Source organism: Lissotriton helveticus, chromosome 3_1, assembly GCF_964261635.1.
Source record: "Lissotriton helveticus chromosome 3_1, aLisHel1.1, whole genome shotgun sequence".
Lineage (NCBI taxonomy): Eukaryota > Metazoa > Chordata > Amphibia > Caudata > Salamandridae > Lissotriton > Lissotriton helveticus.
Genome location: NC_136061.1, coordinates 2,073,652,907 through 2,073,673,528, shown reverse-complemented (window position 1 = coordinate 2,073,673,528; position 20,622 = coordinate 2,073,652,907). Strand labels below are relative to the sequence as shown.

Genomic DNA, 20,622 nt, shown 5'->3' with positions numbered 1-20,622 from the left:
TTTCAGCGAGTAGCACTCTACTCCGGGACCCATAGAAGATTAGTGTTGAATTAGTATAGTGAAACATGCAAGTAAATTTTAAGTGGTGGATAAGTGAGTCAGTTATTTGGATTCAGAAGAATAGCAGAAGGATAGAAGAGGAAAAAAGGTTTGTATTTATATAGCTCTTGTTACCCCTGATGGGGCGTCGAAGCACACTACTCAGGAAACCCATAAAGGATTAGTGGTGAATTAGTATGGTGAAATATGAAAGTAATTTGAGTGGTGGAGAATAGTCAGTTATTTTGAGTGAGAAGGATAGCGGAGGGATAGAAGGCGAATAAAGGTTTGCATTCATATAGCATCTGTTACCCCTGATGGGTGTTGAAGCCCTTTTCTGGAGAGTAGCACGCTACTCCGGAACCCATAAAGGATTAGTGTTGAAAATTAGAATAGTGTAATATGAAATAATTTGAATGGTGGATATGTTATTCAGTTCTTTGGATAGAGAATGGTAGGTCGCGGGATAGAAGAGGGAAATAGGTTTGTATTTATATAGCACTTGCTACCCCTGATGGGGTGTTGAAACGCATTATTGGCAAGCATCACGCTCCTCTGGAACCCATAAAGGATTAGTGGTGAATTAGTATAGTGGAATATGGATTTTGAGACGTGAACATGTTAGTCTGTTAGTTTTGATTGAAAATGATAGTGGCGGGATAGAAGAGTGAAGGATTATTTTTTTTTTCAGGTCATAGCAGTAGGAGAAGGCTTTTGGATGATAAAAAGGGTTTTTGGAGGGGAAGACTCAGAGGGAATCGTTTAGAAAGGTTTGTTTTGGGGAATCTTTATAGTAAAAGAGGTATCAGATGATGCAAGGAGGGGTAGAGTAGGAGAAAGTCTAGAAAGGGTTATTTTGGGGGTCAAAGTAGTGGTATGGTGTTTGGGATACATGAGAGAGTGGATGTAGAGGATATTTTGATAGATGTATAGGGTGATAGATAGATAGTGCATTGTAAAGAATAGTAGAAAGAAGTTTGCGATGAGTCACGAAGTTGGGCTAGAAGATATATTGAGAAAAGTATTGGCTGAGAAAGAGGGTAGTGCGTTGGAAATGCTACATTAGAAGAAAGTGATAAATATATAGATCCATAAGTACATTGAAAGTATATAGATGCATAAAGGAGGTAAGTATATGTAGATTAAAGATATTGACGGAGGTACAGGATGAGAAATAGGGTAGTGCATTTGATATGCTTTTTCAGGAGAAAAGTAACAGACACACAGATCCAAGTACATGGAAGGTGCATAGAGTCACAATTGAAGCAAGTACATGTAGACCAAAGATGTTTTTTTTTAAACATAATTATTCTATATGTTTATACAAAGCAATACACAAAGATAGGTGCATATCTATAGTGAAAATAAATGCTAATACACAGAAGGATATGCTGTAAATTTCTGTTTATGTATTGTGCTTATGTGGGGAAGAGCCAATTCTTGAGTAGTTTTCTGAAGATATGGTGGTTGCCTGTGGATCTTATGTGGGGGGGGGGTAAAAAGTTCCATAGTTTGCCTGCTGCAACTGAGAAGGATGTGCCACCCATGTTTTTGTCTTCTATGTTGGGATTTTGAGGCTAGATGCCCTTTTAGAGCGGGGGTTCCTTTGCTGAATGTGTTTGGTGATTTTATTCATGATGAAGAGAGGTCCCATTCAATATATTGCTTTGTGGGTGACACACAGTAGCTTAAACATGGATCTACTGGCAACCGGTAACCAATGCAGGGCTTTCAAGGCAGGCGAGTCATGATCTTGCAGTTTGTAATGCATGAGTAGTCTGGCAGCCGAGTTCTGAATCCTTTGTAGTCTTTTCATGGTCCTTAAAGGTGATCCGTGGTAGAGGATATTGGCATAATCAAGTTTGGAAAGAACAAGGGAGATGGAAGCTTGGACCTTGTGTGGAAATCCCAAATGAGGGAAAATTAATTGCAGCGTTTTTTATAGTGACGAAGCTTGATCTTGCTGGTTTGTCCATTTGGGCATTCATCGACAGCTTGGAGTCTATGGTCATTCCGAGGTTTCTTCCTTCCTTCAATACTTTAGCCGGTGATCCCAGTTCATCAGGTCAGGCAGCAAGCGGGTCATAATGTTTCCAATCGCCACACGTGAGCATTTCCATTTTGGAAGCATTCCATTTGAGATGGCTCCAAGTCATCCACTGATCCATGACTCTGAGACAACTGAAAATTGGGGATTTTCCAATGTCTATATCTGCATAGGTATAGCACGTGAGGTGAACTTGATTGATCAGTACCGGTAATGACTTCATGTAGATGTTGAAAAGCATGGGTGAGATGATAGAGCCTTGAGGGGTATGGATGACATTAGTTCCGTTTCAAAGGTAGGACCCGATCCAGTCTAGAGCAGTTCCCTCCATGCCAGCTTCATAAAGTCTTTGTTTCAGAGTGTTATGGTCAACCGTGTCAAAGGCAGCCGAGAGGTCCAAGAGGAGTAGTGCTCTACTGAATTCTTCAGGTCATCCCAGATGGCAAGGAGGGCAGATTCAGTGCCTTTACCTGGAATCCTATTTGGAAGTCTGAAGGTATGTCATTTTCTTCAATTAATTGTAACATCTGGGCGAACGCTGCTTATTTCTCTCAGTTTTTCCAGGAAAGGTCCACTTGTAATGGGTCTATAGTTATCAGGGTACAGTGGGTCCAAGTCTGTTTTCTTCAGTAAAGGAAGTATTTGTGACTTTTTTAGTTCTTCTGGAAATATTACAGTAGTTAAGGAATCGTTGAAGATTCTTCTTACTGGAGTGGCAGCAGAGGTTGTTAAAAGAATTGTCTTGAAAGTTTGTGTTGGACAGGGGTAGGAAGGGCTGCTGACAGGCCTGCTTACTTTAACCAGGACCATAAATTCATTGAGTGAGATGTGTTGGAAGGAACAGAGAGGCTAGGTTAGAGTATTCTCGGATTGTTGTTTTGCACAAGGGTTAGTGCTGATGCTTTGTTTCTGCTTTAAGTACGAGTCCAATGTGTCTGCTTTATCCGTGTAATGTTTTGCCAGTTTGTCTGTGAAATCTTGAGTAACAGGATGAGTTCCTACTAGGCAATTTGGTTTGCGAAATTCATTGAGTATTTTATAGTATCCTTTATTTGCACATTTAACATTTTGAATTCTGTCTGAATAGTACCTTTTCTTAGCTTTTTTGATAGCTGACTTGTATAATCTGTTAATTTTCTGTAGGTGTAGTTTGTCTTGTTTGGCGTTTGTTTTGAGCAAGGTACGTTGCAGCTTTCCAGTTTGCTGTTTTTTGTCTTTTATTTCTATGTTTCTCCAAAGCGATTTTTTCTTTTGTTCACCTGTGTGGTTTTGAGTGATATTATGATGTCAATCGCTTCCTGTATCCACTCATATAGATTTTGAACCACATTTATTGTTTCCAGATTTGTACTGGATGTTAGTTGTGTTTCTAAGTGTTCCAAATTAAGTCTGTTCCACGGCCAATCAGTGGATGGATGTAAGGTAGATTTAGGTGAGTCGTTAAGTGTTGTTTTATGTTGGAAAGCAAGCAAGTGGTGGTCTGACCATGTGGCTGGAGTTATAGTTTGAAAGGTAACTAGTTCAGTATTAGCAAAAATGACATCTAGGACATGTCCAGCGATGTGTGTGGGTTTGTGGACAATCTGATGCAGGTTCAGTGTGTCTAGGCCAGTGATTATTGGTTTTGAATGGGTCATATTGGGTTTGTCAAACCAAATATGAGGTCACCCTGAACACATTGGTTGGAGTGTATTGTTATCAGGTTTGAAACTGTGTCTAGAAGTGCGTCTGGGAATGTCGCCTTGCTAGGTGGAGGTCTGTAAAAGGAGCAGGAAGATACAAGAGGAAGACGGTGTACGATTGCATCTTGTTAGAAGAGTCTCACAATTCTTTATGGAGATGTTGTCAACTTTAGTGATATGTAATGTTTGCCTGAACACAACAGCTATACCACCGTCTTTTTTGTCTATACGATTATGGGTGTTCGTTTGATAGCCTAGAGGAATGGCTTCATGCAGTACTGGAGCCATATCATCTCCCAACCATGATTCAGTTATGAATAGTATGTCTGGTTTTGCATCTGTGAGAAGGTTGTAGATGTGATGTTTGTTTTTAGAGAGGGATCAAGCATGTATCAGTAGACACTTTAGAAAATGGCCTTTGGCGATAGCGAGACTTTGTTTTGTAGAATAGTGATTAGTATTGTGTGGGTTTGTAGCAGGTGTGTTTTTAGTGCTAGCATTAGCTGTATTAGGATAGCAGTCGTGTAGCTGTTCTGTATCATGTTCCTCATCAAGCATGCTAAGAAGGCATTTTGATGGGTCTGCGTGTGTCTGTGGTGGAGATGGTGCTTGAGAGTGAGTTGGTGTGCTGTGTTTTTTTCGTGGTGTAACATTGTTGTGCAGTAGACATGGGGAAGCAAAGTTGTGAGGTGTGGCACATCACTTATATTGTTTGCGTGTGATTAGGGCATGGTGGTGCAGCATGTGGGTCATGTAGTAAGGTTCCACATTTTCCAATGGATAAGAGGCGGTTAGAAGAGAGTTGCTGTGTTGCTGTATCTGTGTTAAGTGTGGTGGAATAGAGAACGCTTGGCATTGGAGTTTGTACCTTTGTGTGGTTTGAAAGGTGGGTGTATGTTTGTATTTTGTGATGGTAAGTATTATGAGGTGTTGCGCTTAGACGATCTTGTTGTGCTGGTGTGTGTGATATGTTTTGTTATTGAGGAGTTATGAAAAGGGGTGCTGGTGTATTTGTTTCATGCAATGGATTTGGTTGCATAGTATTGTTTGTGAGATGGGGTTGTAAGGTAGAGGGGGTGGTGATGTGTTTATGAGTAGAGTGTATGTTGTGTAAGAGGGAATGAAGTAAAGGTATATTCACACACTCCAATCCAATATACCACACTCAAATCCACCCCACCCAATCCACCCCACACCTATCCACACCACTCCAATCCAATCCAAGCCAGTAATATTCACCCCAATCCAATCCAATTCAACCCCCTCTCCACCCAATCAAATCCCCTCCAAACCATCCAACTTCAATCCATCCCACCACTATCCAATCCACCCCACCACAATCCTATCTATCCCACTCTAATCCACCACACCCCAATCCAACCCACGACATTCCAACCCATTCCAATCCAACTCACTCCAATCTACTGATCCAATCCATCCAACTCAATCCAAACCTTACCACTCCAATCGACCCCACTCTAGTCCAATCCACCCTACTCCAATCCAGTTCACATAATCCACCCTACCCCACCCCACTCAATCCAATCCACCCAACTGCAAGCCCAGTCCACACACTACAATCCACCCAAACCCAATTCGATCCAGTCCACCACAATCCAGTCCACCTCACCTAAGTTCAATCCAATCCACCCCACTCCAACTACCCCTCTTCAATACACCCTGCTCCTATCTAATCCAATCCACCCCAATTCAATCAATCCAATCCCCTCCAATCCAATCCTCTTTAGTACGCTCCACTCCAGCTCACTCCAATCCACACCAATCCAGTCCAATCAATTCACTCAATCCAGTCCACTTCGTTCAATCCTTTCAATCCCAATCCAATCCAACCCCCAGACCAATGCAATCCCCACTCTACCCCCTCTAATCCACTCCACTCTAATCCATTCTACTCCAATCCAATCCACCCCACTCTTCTCCAATCTAATCCACCCCACTATTCTCCAATACAATACACTCCAGTCTACTCCACCCTATTCCACTCCACACCACTGCACTCTATAACACTCTGCCACTGAACTCTACTGCCCTCTACTCCATTCTGCGGCATTATATGCCCTTACTCCACTCTATGACACTCCACATCACTAACTTTTTGCCATGCTGAACAGCAGCCACGCATGGCTGTTGCGTACACAAGACCAATGGGCTTTGTCAAATATTGTTTAATTTACAATGCGGCTGCTTTAGTGTGTATGTTATAGTAGCATGCTTGTCAAAACAACTTTTAAAAAGCTCTAGAGAAATCAATGTTGAGGGGGGAACTATCATAGGGTAAATGCATGTGGTATATAACATCTGTGTTTGGCCTGGTCACAAAATACTCAATGAAGGACGATGCCAATATATAAAATATGATCATGAAATATTTTGTTCTGTTATTTTGCATTACCATTGGCGAGGGTGACAACGTGGGGATCTCATTGAATTATGATATTGGTGCTCTTGCCTTAGGTGCTAGGTAACAACAGTCACGTGTTTTGACACGTCCCTGACATTTTGATCTTGCTAGTGTCCGCTGTGCAGTGGATAGGGGGAGTCCAAGAAAGGGGGAGCAAACCAAGGCGAATACAGCTACACCTTTGAACTAGGATATTGGGCAGAGGAACAAAATAAGGAATTCTTGTTAACTTAGATGAACATAGTGAAGGGTGGCTGGGAAAGCCCCTCTTCAGATCACGTCACAACCGTGAGCAGGACATGTTACAGTCCGTTCTAGAGCAATATTGGCCCACTCGCTGAAAAGAGCAATTTTATTCTCTTTGTGCTTCGGGTAAAAAAGAGCAAATATTTCAAAAGAACTTAAATAGGAAATGTAACAGGGCCCGCAACCCAGTCGAAATAAGATTTCCGAAACGAAAAACAAATGTCTGCGGGGTGTTTTCTTCTTTTCTTCTTCAATTTACTTTCCAAGGAGCCAGCCTTAAAGTTCAGAGAAGAGGTCTTTGCACACGACGGCTTCGTTTACATTCACGCGGCGGCCTGTTTATGTACTTACAATCACCAAATGAGCTTTCTACAGCCCTCACCATCTGTGTTCTGAAAGGAGCGATGGAAGCTTTACGGGCACGTCTTTATTCGGATTAAATTGACGTTTAACGGGCGCCTCTAATTTAGTAGGGCTGGAAAAGGCCCCCCTTACTTCTTTACGTTGCTCAGTTCTCCGACAGTCAAACACTGTGGCCTCAATCCCTCATCGGTCAGTGGAGGCTGTGACAATAGCGCTTTGAAACAAAAAGCCCGACTACAGTCCAAACAGAGCTGTTTGTATGCAGATTTACCACCTACAGTGCTTTATGCTGTTTCATTGGGCAGTTGTTTAGCTCTGCATACTGATAAGCTCCCACGTCAAAATGAACCCCTTGTCTGGAATTAATGGCAACGAAGACCCCCTTTCCAAACTAACTAGAAAAGACGGCCCTTTGGTCTGAGCTGTACTTGACATCTCTTCTCCTGGCAGAGTCGCACTGACTGTATAAACGCCGTTCAATTCTCTTTGGCCAAGGGCCCAAAGGTGTGTACTTTTCCATGGATCTTTGGAGTCCTATCTCTTTACGCACATGTAAGAGCAAGGTCTCACATTGCAGCAGAGAATTGTTCTTTACTTTGAAAAATTGATGACTAGAGATTTTTTCATTAAGAAAAAAAAGTAGAGGTGAGCCAAGTCATGAAAAACACAGCATTTCTTGTAAACATGATTTAGGGGCATATGTAGGTAATTTCCATTTTGCGTTTCCCAAATAGCAATTTTTAGGGAATCGCTTTTTGAGAATAGCAAAATGGAATGTAGGTAAAAATTCGCAATTTTTTTGCGAATCTCTAACATTCCTTATTTGCGATTTGCAAATTGCAAATCGCAATTAAGGAATGAGTGTCCCATTCATTCCTATGGGCCAAAAGGCCCATAGGAATGAATGGGGATACATTCTCAAATTGCGATTTTCTGTGTGAAAATCGCAATTTGAGAATCGCTATTCCAAGGGTTCCAGGGTGTCCAAAGGACACCTGTTGCACCCCTGGAATGTGCCTGTAAGTACATGTGGCGCACATACATGCCCTAAGGGCATGTCTGTGCGCCACATGGCACTTTGATTTTTTTTTTTAAATGCATTTTTGAAGGAAATCGCAACATACCATCTACTTGAAGTAGGTGGTATATTGCGATTCCTTATGCAAAAATCGCAATTTTGAGAATAGCAAAATGGAATGTAGGTAAAAATTCGCAATTTTTTTGCGAATCTCTAACATTCCTTATTTGCGATTTGCAAATTGCAAATCGCAATTAAGGAATGAGTGTCCCATTCATTCCTATGGGCCAAAAGGCCCATAGGAATGAATGGGGATACATTCTCAAATTGCGATTTTCTGTGTGAAAATCGCAATTTGAGAATCGCTATTCCAAGGGTTCCAGGGTGTCCAAAGGACACCTGTTGCACCCCTGGAATGTGCCTGTAAGTACATGTGGCGCACATACATGCCCTAAGGGCATGTCTGTGCGCCACATGGCACTTTGATTTTTTTTTTTAAATGCATTTTTGAAGGAAATCGCAACATACCATCTACTTGAAGTAGGTGGTATATTGCGATTCCTTATGCAAAAATCGCAATTTTTAAAGCACCCCTACATAGTATTTAAGGAATCGCAAAATTGCGATTCCTTAAATGCTATAAGCAAAATAAGGAATCGCAATTTTTGCAATTCCTTATTTTGCTAAGTGGCACCTACATATCAAAACGCCGTTTGCGATTCGAAAATGCCGTAATTCGCCGAATTTCGGCGTTTGCGAATCGCAAACGGCTACCTACATATGCCCCTTACTGATTAAGGGCCATATGTATCATAGAAATTCGCATTCGCAAAGGCCAAAATTCGCAGAATTTCAGCCTTTGCGAATGCGAATTTGCTAAATGGGATGTATGAATGAAAATCCGGTGCAAAATAAGTTTTGCTCAAAATTTGCGATTCCTTATTTTGCAATTGCATTTAAGGAATCGCAAATTTTGCAAATCCTTAAATGCAATGAATGAAGCTGAAAAAATTGCTAATTGTCCCTAAGGAATCTCAAATTACCACCAACTTCAAGTTGGTGGTAATTTGCGAATTTTTTGAAAAATGCCCATTTTAGCATTTTTCAAAGTGCCATGTGACACACATACATGCCCTTAGGGCATGTATGTGGACCACATGTGCACCCATGCTTATTTTAGAGGTCCTTTGGACACCCCTGCACCCTTGAAATTATTCTCAATTTGCGATTAGCAAATTGCGAATCGCAAATTGAGAATACATTCCCATTCCTTCCTATGGGCCTCCTGGCCCATAGAAATGAATGGGAAAGTATTCCTTAATTGCGAATTCGCAATTAAGGAATATCAAGAAATCGCTAAAAAATTGCAATTTTCTTGATACATACCAATTAGCGATTCTGAAATAGCGATTACTTAAAAATCGCTATTACAGAATCGCTAATTGGTACCTTGATACATATGGCCCAAAGACACAAAAAATCATAACAATTTAAAAGCAAACAATGGAGCACAGTTTATCTAACTGTAGTTTAAATAAATCGAGTATAGTCAATCAAATGTTCCTGTTTTTAAGAAAAAAGTGATCGTAGGAAGAGATACAATTTATACATAATACAAAGCGCATGTTTAAATATATACAGGATAAAGTAGATTTTTCAGTGCAATGTAAGGACGTTGCAAACCACAGAGGAGTTCTGTGACTAAATAGAGAAACGAAGCCAAAGGCTGAGATCCTTTTTAAGGCAATAAGAAAGGAACCTGTGCACACATATATGTTAATTGATTCAATGATCACAATTATCCTAGGGCACATATAATAGAGTCCAGGCGGTGAAGAAGTAATGCTTGATCTTGTCTGTTTATTAGTCGGGCAGATGGTATACTTTGTACAGACAGCCAGCCGACACATGTTTCGCTGTGGAAAACAATGTTCAACAACTCTTCAGGGCTCTATGGCTGGATTCTCAAAACGAATTGTGTAGTTTTGCTATACAGATTAAGGGGTTTGTGAGGGTGTCCCCTTCCTGTTGCACCATCTGATTAAGCTTTACCACTGAGATATTACGTTAATACTGATTGTGCGCCATTCTTCCTGAAAACTAAAACCCGTCCCTGGCTACCTATCCTTTATAAGGCCATGGATCTCAAAGGGAACAAGTATGTACATTTAGGGCCTGATGTACGAGTAGGCAAACACCCTGCTTAATGCCCAACCAAAACACTGCGTAAAACTAAATGAGAACAGTAAGCCTACTGATCCTTCAAAGTGTTATGGAGAAGTGTACATTTGCCTCTACCCTCATTAATATTGACTAAGCCACATATATGTAATGTAATGTTATGTAATAAAGATTTATAAAGCGCACTATCACCCCACAGGTATCCTGATGCCGAGGTATTAGCTCCCCTATATGCACGTTTTTACCAGGAGGATGACTGTTCTGCGTTACACCCTTGAGTAGAGCCAGGTTTTAAGCTTCTTCCTAAAGTGCAGGCATTCTTCTCTTTGCCTAAGATTGAGTCGGAGCTCGTTCCATAAACAGGCAGCCGTACAGCCAAATGCTCTACCTCCAAACCTAGAGGTTCTAATTCTGGGAGCGCTAACCAGATGAGCTACAGAGGATCGAAGATTTGTTGTGGGGGCATGCCAGACACAGTTTTCCTGTGCTGGCTCCGGTCCTAGTCCATGCAGAGCCTTGAAAAGAACACAAAGTGATTTGAACTGTATTCTCTGTGGTAGTGGAAGCCAGTGGAGCTCTAAGAGCTAGAGAGGCAGAAGCTCTGTGTGGCTTCTTTAGGGCTAGCTTTGCGGCTAACGTCTGAATTCTTTGGAGTTTCATGATCAGAAAATTCAGAGCACCCATTAACAGAGCATTTCAATAGTCCATTCGGCTAAGAATGACACGTCTCACCACAAGAGCCCTGGCTGTCATGGGTAGCATGCAGAGTATTTTCTGCAGAAGCATGTTCCAACCTTTTCGTTTACATGGTTTTCTAGACTCAGCTTGTCGTCAAAAACGATCACCAGGTTGCGCACTGCCTGAGAGGGTATAGGGGGCTTGTCCAAAGGGGTAGGCTAAATATTAGCCAGGAGCGGACAAGGGACTTTCGTGGCCGTGCAGTACAGGATTATTTTTTTCCGTTGAACTGCAAGGAATGGTTCGTTAGCCATCTAGCAGTTTTTGCATGCATTCATGAAAGCTATTAAGTGGTATAGACTGATACCCCTCTAGGGGCTGAATGAGTTGCGTGTCACCTGCATAGGTACCCATATTGATTTTGTAGGATTTGATGATAGGAATCAACAGACTCATATAAATATTAAAAAGTATCAGACTTGGGGAACACCATGCTGGATGGTACCAAATTTCGATTGAAAAGGGGGAATGGCCACTGCTTGCTGCCTATTCTCCAGGTAAGACTGGATCAATATAACCGACTGACCTCTGTCTGCACGCATTTTAAGCTCGCCCAGGACTGTTACTAATGCTGTCTCCGTACAATGATCCAGGTGAAAACCAAATTGTACGTCATCCAGCCCATGTTTGGTTTCCAAAAATTGCAAAAGGGTTTTGCTGACACTTTTCACAGGGTAAGGGAGAAACGAAATAGGGCGATAGTTGTTTGGACACTAGGGGCCCCATTAGGATGTCGGGCGGATCGCCACCGCCATGCGGGTGGTGGTTATCCGCCCGACATCCTTCCAGGCCCGACACCCATTACCCCCGCCATAGTAATATGGCAGGGGTAATGGGTGTCGGGCCGGGAAGGGACCACGGCAGATGGAAAAACCGTCCACCGCTTTAACGCCCGGTCAACGAGTTGACCGGGCAAAAAAGGGTTTCATAGGGTTTCATATGGTGGCGGTGTCTGTTAGACACCGCCATCCATATTAGGATGTGGGCGGGAACATGCCGCCACGGAAAGGCATGTGGGAATGTCTTGTGGGGGGTTGGGGGTGTACATGGGGGGTACCTATGGTATCCCTGTGCACTTTACTGTACAACATGGCGGGCACTGCACGGTGCCTGTCACGTTGTGCATTGAAATGCGCAATGTTAAAAATGCGGGATGCGCCCGCCAGTGTGGCGGGCGCATCCTAATGGCCCCCATGGGACTGCCGCCCTTATGGCGGATGGTCCCGTTTTACGTCGGGCGGACTTTGTCCGTCCGCCATCCTAATGGGGCCCTAAGTATACATAAATTATTTTAATAAACTATAAACTTACCCAAATAGCAAGTAAAAATAAACCTAATGAGCTCAATGCCTAAAAACTACCATCAAATTAATATTTAAAGAGAAAATAACTTTTTTTTACAGAAAAGAAAGCACCTACTCCACATTAGAACATCCCTCAACGGAAAAGTTGCAAAACCATGTGAAACATATAAACAGAATACATGGAAGTATTCAAAATAGAAGTAATTGCATAATTTTAAAGGTAAATAAAAAACATACAAACTTTAAAATATTGTATTTATTTATGCCATTACTCTACTTTCTGATACAATGACAGATGCAGCCAAGGACAAAGCTTTACAGAAAGGAAAGAAGTTACTACAAAACATGGGCAACTGTCAGGAATAGGACAACAATTACCCTAACACGCCCCAGTGAAGGGTGAATGTGGATGAGTCACAGTCTGAGATACAAACTAGTGGGTAAATCTCCTGCCTCTAAACATTGGAAAAAGCCCTCTTATTCAATAGAAGCACTTATACATTTAACGCAGAAGTTCTCGCAATATTAGGTGTTGATGTTGGAAGCGCGCTCGCTTCTCTCTGTGCTCTTCAACGAACAAATTCCTGTGCTCTCCCGTCAGAGTAATTTTAGTAAATCTGATCTGTATAGAAAATTTGAATGAACTCTAATTCTTACAGTGATTTTTTGTTATCGAGTTCCGCTTGAATACCACATGTTTTCCAAAAGAGTAGTTTTCTGTTTTGGTGCTGACTCAATCTGGTCGTCCGCCTTCTTCAGTATCTGTGATCAGTGTTCCTTCACGACACATCATTCGTTCCTGACAGCTTCAATTTCATCAGAGAGCAGCGTCTCTTCATCGCACTGCCTCCTCAAGCATCTTTCCTGCGCCAACGATTTTACAGTTCATCTACAGTCAAGTAATAGTGTCTCTTCAGACAACAACTCAGGATATTTTTGCAGGTTACTCAGCCCTTCCCCCCTCACGGTTCGCCCCTCCTTTTCCTTTACTTACCGGAATCCATTTTTGGTGTCTTCATCCTGGAACTGATGACTTCTCATGACTTGGAGCTCTAATACATAAATATACCAAGACCGTAACTCTTAAAAGTCAAGTTCAATCTGAGTGGCATGTCTATTCAAGCAACTCTTACCAGTTATTAAATAAAGGACTTCCTCCTATAAAGAATTATTTTGAGAATATCTGAACTGTTGAAATTTCAACTTACACAAATATAATAGAAAAATACTGTTCATTGCATAACTAAGAAGAGGAGCAATATACACCTGATCTCTGGGTATGATGAAATGTTATATTATTGCTTGAGCTAGAGTGTTATCATTCTAATAGGTTGTTGTCATTACATGCTATTGTTGTGTATGTTCGCATTTGGTGCTTCCTTTGTGGTGACGCTAATTAACAATCCGAAGAAGATAGGAAGAGCAGCTAAATAATCAAGAAAGAGCAATCGAGGGTTTACCAGCAGACAATCAGGAGTTGTCTCTTCTTTCAATTCCATTCCTCGTTCCCCTCTACTGGTGTAGTTAGTCTGATACTGGTGAATGGATCAATTCTGCTTCTGTGGAGATCATCAGCACTCTGAAAGCTATACCTGCAACCAAGAAAGTGCATCAACAGAAAATATAAATTGGAAAGTTACCATATATTATTCTATCGCATGCTATGGGAAGGCAATGTCAAAAGATGATGTTATATTTCATGTATGAGAGTACAACTACCTCCAGACATGATAGAAACAGAAGTAAGGGAGATATTGCAGGATATCAGAGCAGCAATTGCTAGTTCCCAGGAACCCACAACCAAAATCCTTAAAGATATACTGCCTGAAGTCTCGAAACACATCACATGCCAACTACCACCTATTCCCTCTTAAAAACATTTAATTAAATGGACTAAAAAAGCCAACAGCGATATCCCCTGCCTCTAGAAGATACCAAGAAATACAAATGCCTGAACATTTATCTGTGATACATAATGAAGAGGTTTTCGTTTTGCATCACAACCGAAATAAAGAGAAACAAACCCTAATATTCTCTACAGAAAATAGCTTACTAAAACCTAGCCAATGTGAAATGTGGATGATGGATGGGACCTTCAAAATGTGTCCAAAACCATTCATGCAGCTATTAACCATCCACAGTGGATATCAAATTAAAAATATCGCTTTTACATATGCCTACTACCAAAGAAACAAAGCATCACTTACTACGCCCTCTTAAACCACAGTACAAATAAAACAAATAACCTACCCCCAAAAACTAATCATAGACTTTAAGCCAACCATGATTCAACCCTTTCTAAAAATGTACCCCATCACAGCCAATCAAGGCTGTTACTATACTTTCAATCAAATCATATGGAGAGACTTCCAGCAATATGCACTCAGTGTAGAATATTCTCCAAACAGCCAACTTGCATTTGAAATAAAAAAAATCATAGCACTAGCTTACATCCCTGTCATAGAGGTAGTCACCTCCACAATTTACTAACAGAAAGCCTGTTCTACCAACAAAATGAAAATAAACTAAGACCCCTAATGGATTATTTCGAAGACACTTTGTTTGGTAGACTGCATTGCTCTGGACAAAGATGCCAACCCAAATTCTAAATACCATGGTGAAATATCTATGACAGCACCTTGGCACAAGAAGCCAAAACAAACACAGTGGAAGGATGGCTTAATGCGTTCCAATTCACGCTAGGCAGAACCCAACCTACATTCTATAATTTATAGAAGCTTTACAAAAAGAGCAAAGTTACCAACAACTACAAATGGAGCAATCTGTAACCAAAATTGCACCTAAACTTACCAAACAAACCAAAAGAATGTATGACATGCTATCATTAAAAGTCAAACTATTCATAAATACCAAAGGAGTATATTACTTAGAAATAATAGCCAAAATCATACTATAAAATAAATGTTAACCTACAAAATTCATCAAAACATATCTTTAAATCCAAACAAACATAAGATTAGATTTAATTCTTTATTGCGCAATTAATACAAATAATTGCAATCCAAACATCTTCACAATCATATAATATATAAAAGCAGAGAACACTGTACTGTAAATGTTATTAACATTTGTACCAATACATTCATAAATATGTCTTAAAATCAAACATAGACCAGATCATGCAATAAAAACAAATTCCAAGAAGAAACAAATTAATTTTTGAAAATTTCAATGATTACTTTAGCAAGATATTGCATATAATGCAAATTAAAGTGTCAACATGCATAATTAGTAATTCCATAACTCAAGACAATAATAAAGTAAATCAATCAGGGTTATCTCAGTTTTTACATTGCCTAATTATTACCCGGATAAGATAAACACTTGTATCAAACTATGCAAAGGAACGCTTGGGTACAGGTGATACAAATTATGCTATAAATAGTAATTCCATTAAGGAAGCAAAGTTTTTTTTTTAAAGGTAACATAAACAAATACTAAAGCAAGATATTACACCTATTTCGTGTTAAAGTGCCAATGTGCCATAAATTGTCATTTCATAGGTCCAGGACGATAATGAAGTGCAGCAAATATATCTGTCCCAAAATAGATACAATAATTTCAGTTTGTACCACTAGGTATCTGACTGTGCAGAGGATCTGGATCTCTTAAGTTCAGGCGATACAAATTTAATACATCTCAAACTAGCAATACTCAACATTTTTCAGCTGCACATAAAAATGTTATTAGCTGGCATAACAATGGAATCGACTCACCAGATAAGGGCCTAACAAGTGCTTGGCGTACTGATCTAACCCCAATCTTCAAAAATAGGGGCTTAAAATAAATATGCTGCATTGTAATCAGTTTAGGACACACACATACTATACAAACTAATGATTCTTTTGGCCATCCACATAATCTGACTTTGGTATCTGTCCACTGCTCAATCCACGGCTGCATACACTCTTTTATCGGATTTATCCCCATATGTAGATTTAAAAAACAATTTTTTATTTTAGCAGAGAAATATGCCATAAAATAGAGCTAAATATATAATCACTTATATGAATTAATCACATACCATGCATGCTTTTCCCCTGATAACGCGATTTTATTCAATTTAAGGGATTCAACGTTATTTTATTTTATTAAATAACAAATTTATGTTTATAAATAATAAATATAATTTTTTATTACATCAGTCAAAAAAATTAAGATTCCAAAAATAGAGGGAGGAGCCAAGCTCGCGAGCGTAATGGTCGCCTTTTAGCTCGGCTCCCGCAGCCCTCCGGCCTGATCGTCTATCCTGTATCATATCCTGTCCGGAGACAACACATTATCGTAGAATTGGAGACGGGACACCTCAATTGCACTTACCGTTTGGCCCGGAGGTTTCGACGTGCAGCGGTTCCGAAGTTGTGCCCTCCGCCGGACCGGGGCCTCCGTGGAACCTAGACCGGGACCCAGCCTGTGGGATCCGACAACTGTCGGCCCCGGTCGCGAGAGTGAACCAATGGTGAGAGCCGTTGTGCGAACATCCCGGCGATCCTGACCCGGGCCTGCCCTGGTGGCCACGAGGCTGAAGTGGGTGAGATGCACCGGGGACTGATTCTGTGAGGGGGTCCCCCCCGCCGCTGCTGTGTCCGGCAGCTCTGGACCTCTACGCCCGGACTCTGCTTGTTTGGGGCGCCGGTGCTGGCGTAGGCGGAGACCCGCATTGGGCGGACGTCCTTTCTGCACCAAGGCTGCCATTGCTGGGAGCCCCCCGGAGCTCTGTAAAGTCCTACATTTTGGAATTGTTTTTGAGAGTCGTGGAGGGTGGCGACTGGGCTGACTTCGCGAAATGGCGGCCAACCATCTGGAACTTGTATCGCCTCGTGGCGGCGGGCTTGGGTTGCCTGATTGCGCGGGGGTCTGGTCTGGTGAGCGTGAGCCTACCCTCAGAGATATCCTGGACGCTCTGCGATCCCTGCGCGCATTCCTGGCCCCCAATGTCCCCGTGAGCCCGCCACGATCTGCCGCCATTTTGAGCAGCCGTTTCTTCTTGCCTCCCTCTTGTTTCAGAGACTCCATTGCCTCGCCCCCCTCGACTGCTGCAAGTGTTGCCGCCGCTGATCGACGATCATTTGGTGTGCCGTTGACTGTGGGGCTCCCTGCTTTTCGAGGTTCTGACCCCAGGGACTTGGTCATTGTGCCGCGGCTCTGTTCGGCTGGGATGCCCGGAAATATTGGTGGACTGCCGCCTGCGCCTGCACCGATGGCTACACATTTGTCTATTGCAGAGAATCCCTCGCTTTCCCAAACGGCGAAACTAATCTCCTGCTCTTCATCACCCGTGCTGCGCTTGCTGATGCTCATAAACTCTCTACTCAGACTTTTGTTCACATGCGGACCGATTGACCCCCCCTGTCTACATGGCAGTGAACATTTTTTTCGATTATGTGCTGGTCTTGTATTGAGTAGCTCACTTTACATTGTCCTGTGGTGGGTGGAATTTGTGGTTCGGAAGGGATGGGGGTGATATGCGCGACTCGTGGGGACTCTTGCCGTACAACTTCGTGGCGCGACTGTTTGTACCCATAGCGCGGTGGGAGGTCCTCTCCTCTGTAAGTTTTATGGCGCTTGAAATGGTGTCGTCCTGGTCTGTTTTTGCTGCGATTGTTGGGTTGGGCGGAGGGCTGTGGCCGACCGTATTGATTTCTGTTCTCATGCTCCTCCCTCCTGTTTTTTCCATTTATGTTTATGTTTCTTTTTGTCTCGTTCTTCTCTCTTTCTTTCTTGCTATATTTCGGGTTCTGGTTTAGGGCGACAGGCACGCTGTCTGAAGGGTAGGCCATAGCCTTCTACAGGGGTGCAGGGTGGGATGGGTGGGTTGGGATCTATTTGTTGTTTGTTTTATGGTTCTATGGCCCTTTTGTATCTCTTTATAGTAATGCCGCGTCTGTCCTTGCATCCCGTGGTATGTTCGGGGTGGGGTATGTGGCGTCGTCGATCCTCCTCTTCTGGGTTGGTTACTTTTCGTCTCGATTGCTGTACCCTCCTTGTTACGGATGCTCCTGTTTTCTCCTGTACTCTCGCCACGGGACGCCTGTTTCGGCGTGGTCTTCTTTCTTTCGTTTTTGTGTTTCATTTCCTTTTATCATTTTCCCCTTTCTCCTCCTCTCCTCCCCCTCTTTTCCCTCTCTCTCCCCTTTTCCTGGCCCCCCCCTTTTTCCTAGAGGTCATTATGACGGGTTAGTTTTGATGTAATGTTTGTCCGATCCCTCTGTCCTGGCTTGGCTGTGGTTAGGGTGGTGGGCATGTAAAGATGATAATGAACACGTGTCGATTATGTCTAAAATGTCCCTGTCTCCCGGTGTGTACTGTGCTGCCTCTCCTGTATTGCGGCCCCGTGCCCCCTTAGTGTCGCTGAGGATGGTTTTGGGACTTCGGACGCCTCTATATTGAAAGTGAGCCTATCGTATTCCTTATCCCCATATTATAAAATTAACCTTTTTTTGCTCCTGTTTCTTGGCCGTCTGGTTCCTAGGTGTTTTCCTCCCTTTTTCACGATTGTTTTGCCCCTGCTTTTTGCTGATTGAATATGTACTGTTTGCCTTGGAACCCGTGACCGCTTTACATATTGATGCCGGCCGATTTGGTTGTAGGCCTAGAATTGTATATCCTTTTGATGCTAATAAAGGTTTTATAAAAAAAAAAAAAAAAAAGATTCCAAAAATAATGAAGGTGAAGATAAAAACAATATTATATAAATTAGTTAGATAAAAAATGTAACAGTCCCCAACCAAAATATCCATCACATAAATTATTTACAACACATAAACCACACAATTTCAAATAATAATTACATATTATTTACACAAACAAAAAAAAAGCTTTTCCCACCCAAAATAAATGAAAAAAATAAAACTTGTGTGGCTGTTTTGTAACTGCAGATCTTGCTCTGTATCCACATAAGGAAAAATAGTAATCCACCAAAAATGGGAATCATTTTGTCCAAAACACCCCCCAAAAAATGCAAATCCAACAGAGATCCCGTGAAGCAATCCAAAGTATGTAGGAACCATACAAAAAACAAAAAAAGTTTTTTTAAGAAAGGAAACACCCCAGGAAACCAGAAAAAGGATATCAGAGTAAAAAACATTGTTTTATTATAAATAGGGCTCCCTTTTTTCCGTTATTACTTATTTTTACAGATGAATACAGACAGAAAACATTTCTTTTCTTTTCTGTTTTTATTTTAAATAAGGATAAAAACTGAAATTGGATTGCTTTTTTAGTTATTCTAAATACTGTCTGCATGACTGCCAGGCCAATAGCTGTGTGGATTGATAGGTAAGGGGACCAAAAATGAAAGGAATTTTAGTAAAGAGGCTTTAACAGCAATAGAAAAGTGCAAGTTTGATATTAAATTAGCATATTTTCTTATAAGTTCATTGATTTATTTTCTGTGGGTGTTTACAGCATTGAAACCTGGTATGCATTCAAGCATATTTACCGGCTAAATAAATGTGGAAATATACTAATTTCACCTTATAAATACAGATAAAATTAGCAAAAAATAACTATGAATAAACACAGATGGAAATGTTCCAAAAACAAATACCCTAAAACCGGGAGCCCTAATTATAAATCAAAATTGATTTCCTTTAAAAAAAAAAAACCAAAAAACAGAAACTCCCAATGTCCATAGGACACGCTCGTAAACAAAAATCTGTAAAGTAAATTAGAAAAACGCACTGTGAAGCATATTACATTCCCCAAAATACATATACATCACACTTAACCATCAAAATATAAGTGACATAACACAATTTAACATAACATAATGATACATTACTAAAGACCAAAATTACAAACATGAAAAACACTACTGTTAATACTTCAAAATGTACTAAAAAGCCACAAACCCCACTATGGTCCAGATTATGAGTTTGGTGGTCAAACTGCCGCTGTCCCTAGAAGACCAGTGTGACGGCGGTTTACTGCCCGCTGTATTAAGAGTCATGCAGCCTGAATCCCCAACCGCGTCCATAGCGTGCTTCCCACCTGGGCTACAGCAGTCTGCAATATTGTTGATTCATACTCCAACGCCATCAGAGCCACTGCTTCCTGCCGAGCCTTTTAGACAACACAGTTGTACTGGTGGTCCCATAGCTGCAGTTCTCCAACGGCGATAGACCGCTGCGGTATGCTCTCAGTAAAGCACCACAACAATGCCCATTGAATGGATGCAAAAAGTACACAGCTGATGTCCTTTCGCCAAGTGTACATGCCTGCGAATCACACTATAAAACACACCCCATCACTGACTATGATTCTTTGCTTCTCAACTGCAGCCCACAAGACATGCACCACCATTTTGGGCATTTTTAGCTTTTTTCATATTTCCTTTTAGCACTCTCCACACTCTTTTTTTGTTTAAACCTATTCACTAATATCCCTTTGTTTTTTTGTTCATTTGTCACTCACTTTATTTTATAGTCCTGAATCACCCTAAAAATCCACCTTTCACAGAGGCTGAGTTGTCAGTCATGTAGATGAAAATATTAGAGCAGAGCCACGAATGTTTAGAGCACAAGTCCAACATTCTCCTTCCAGTCAGAAAATGGAATTGT

General features: G+C 41.4%; 2 long non-coding RNA genes across 2 annotated transcripts in view; one reads left to right on the top strand and one right to left on the bottom strand.

Moving 5' to 3' along the window:
• The window catches only part of LOC144825262 (uncharacterized), a 394,990-nt gene that overhangs the window by 138,133 nt on the left and 236,235 nt on the right, over positions 1–20,622 (top strand). The window lies entirely within an intron of this gene.
• Positions 1–20,622, bottom strand: part of LOC144825263 (uncharacterized) — a 275,307-nt gene that overhangs the window by 218,436 nt on the left and 36,249 nt on the right. The window contains exon 2 of the long non-coding RNA XR_013609362.1: positions 13,501–13,632. This is a non-coding gene — a long non-coding RNA (uncharacterized LOC144825263). The remainder of the gene's footprint in view (positions 1–13,500; positions 13,633–20,622) is intronic.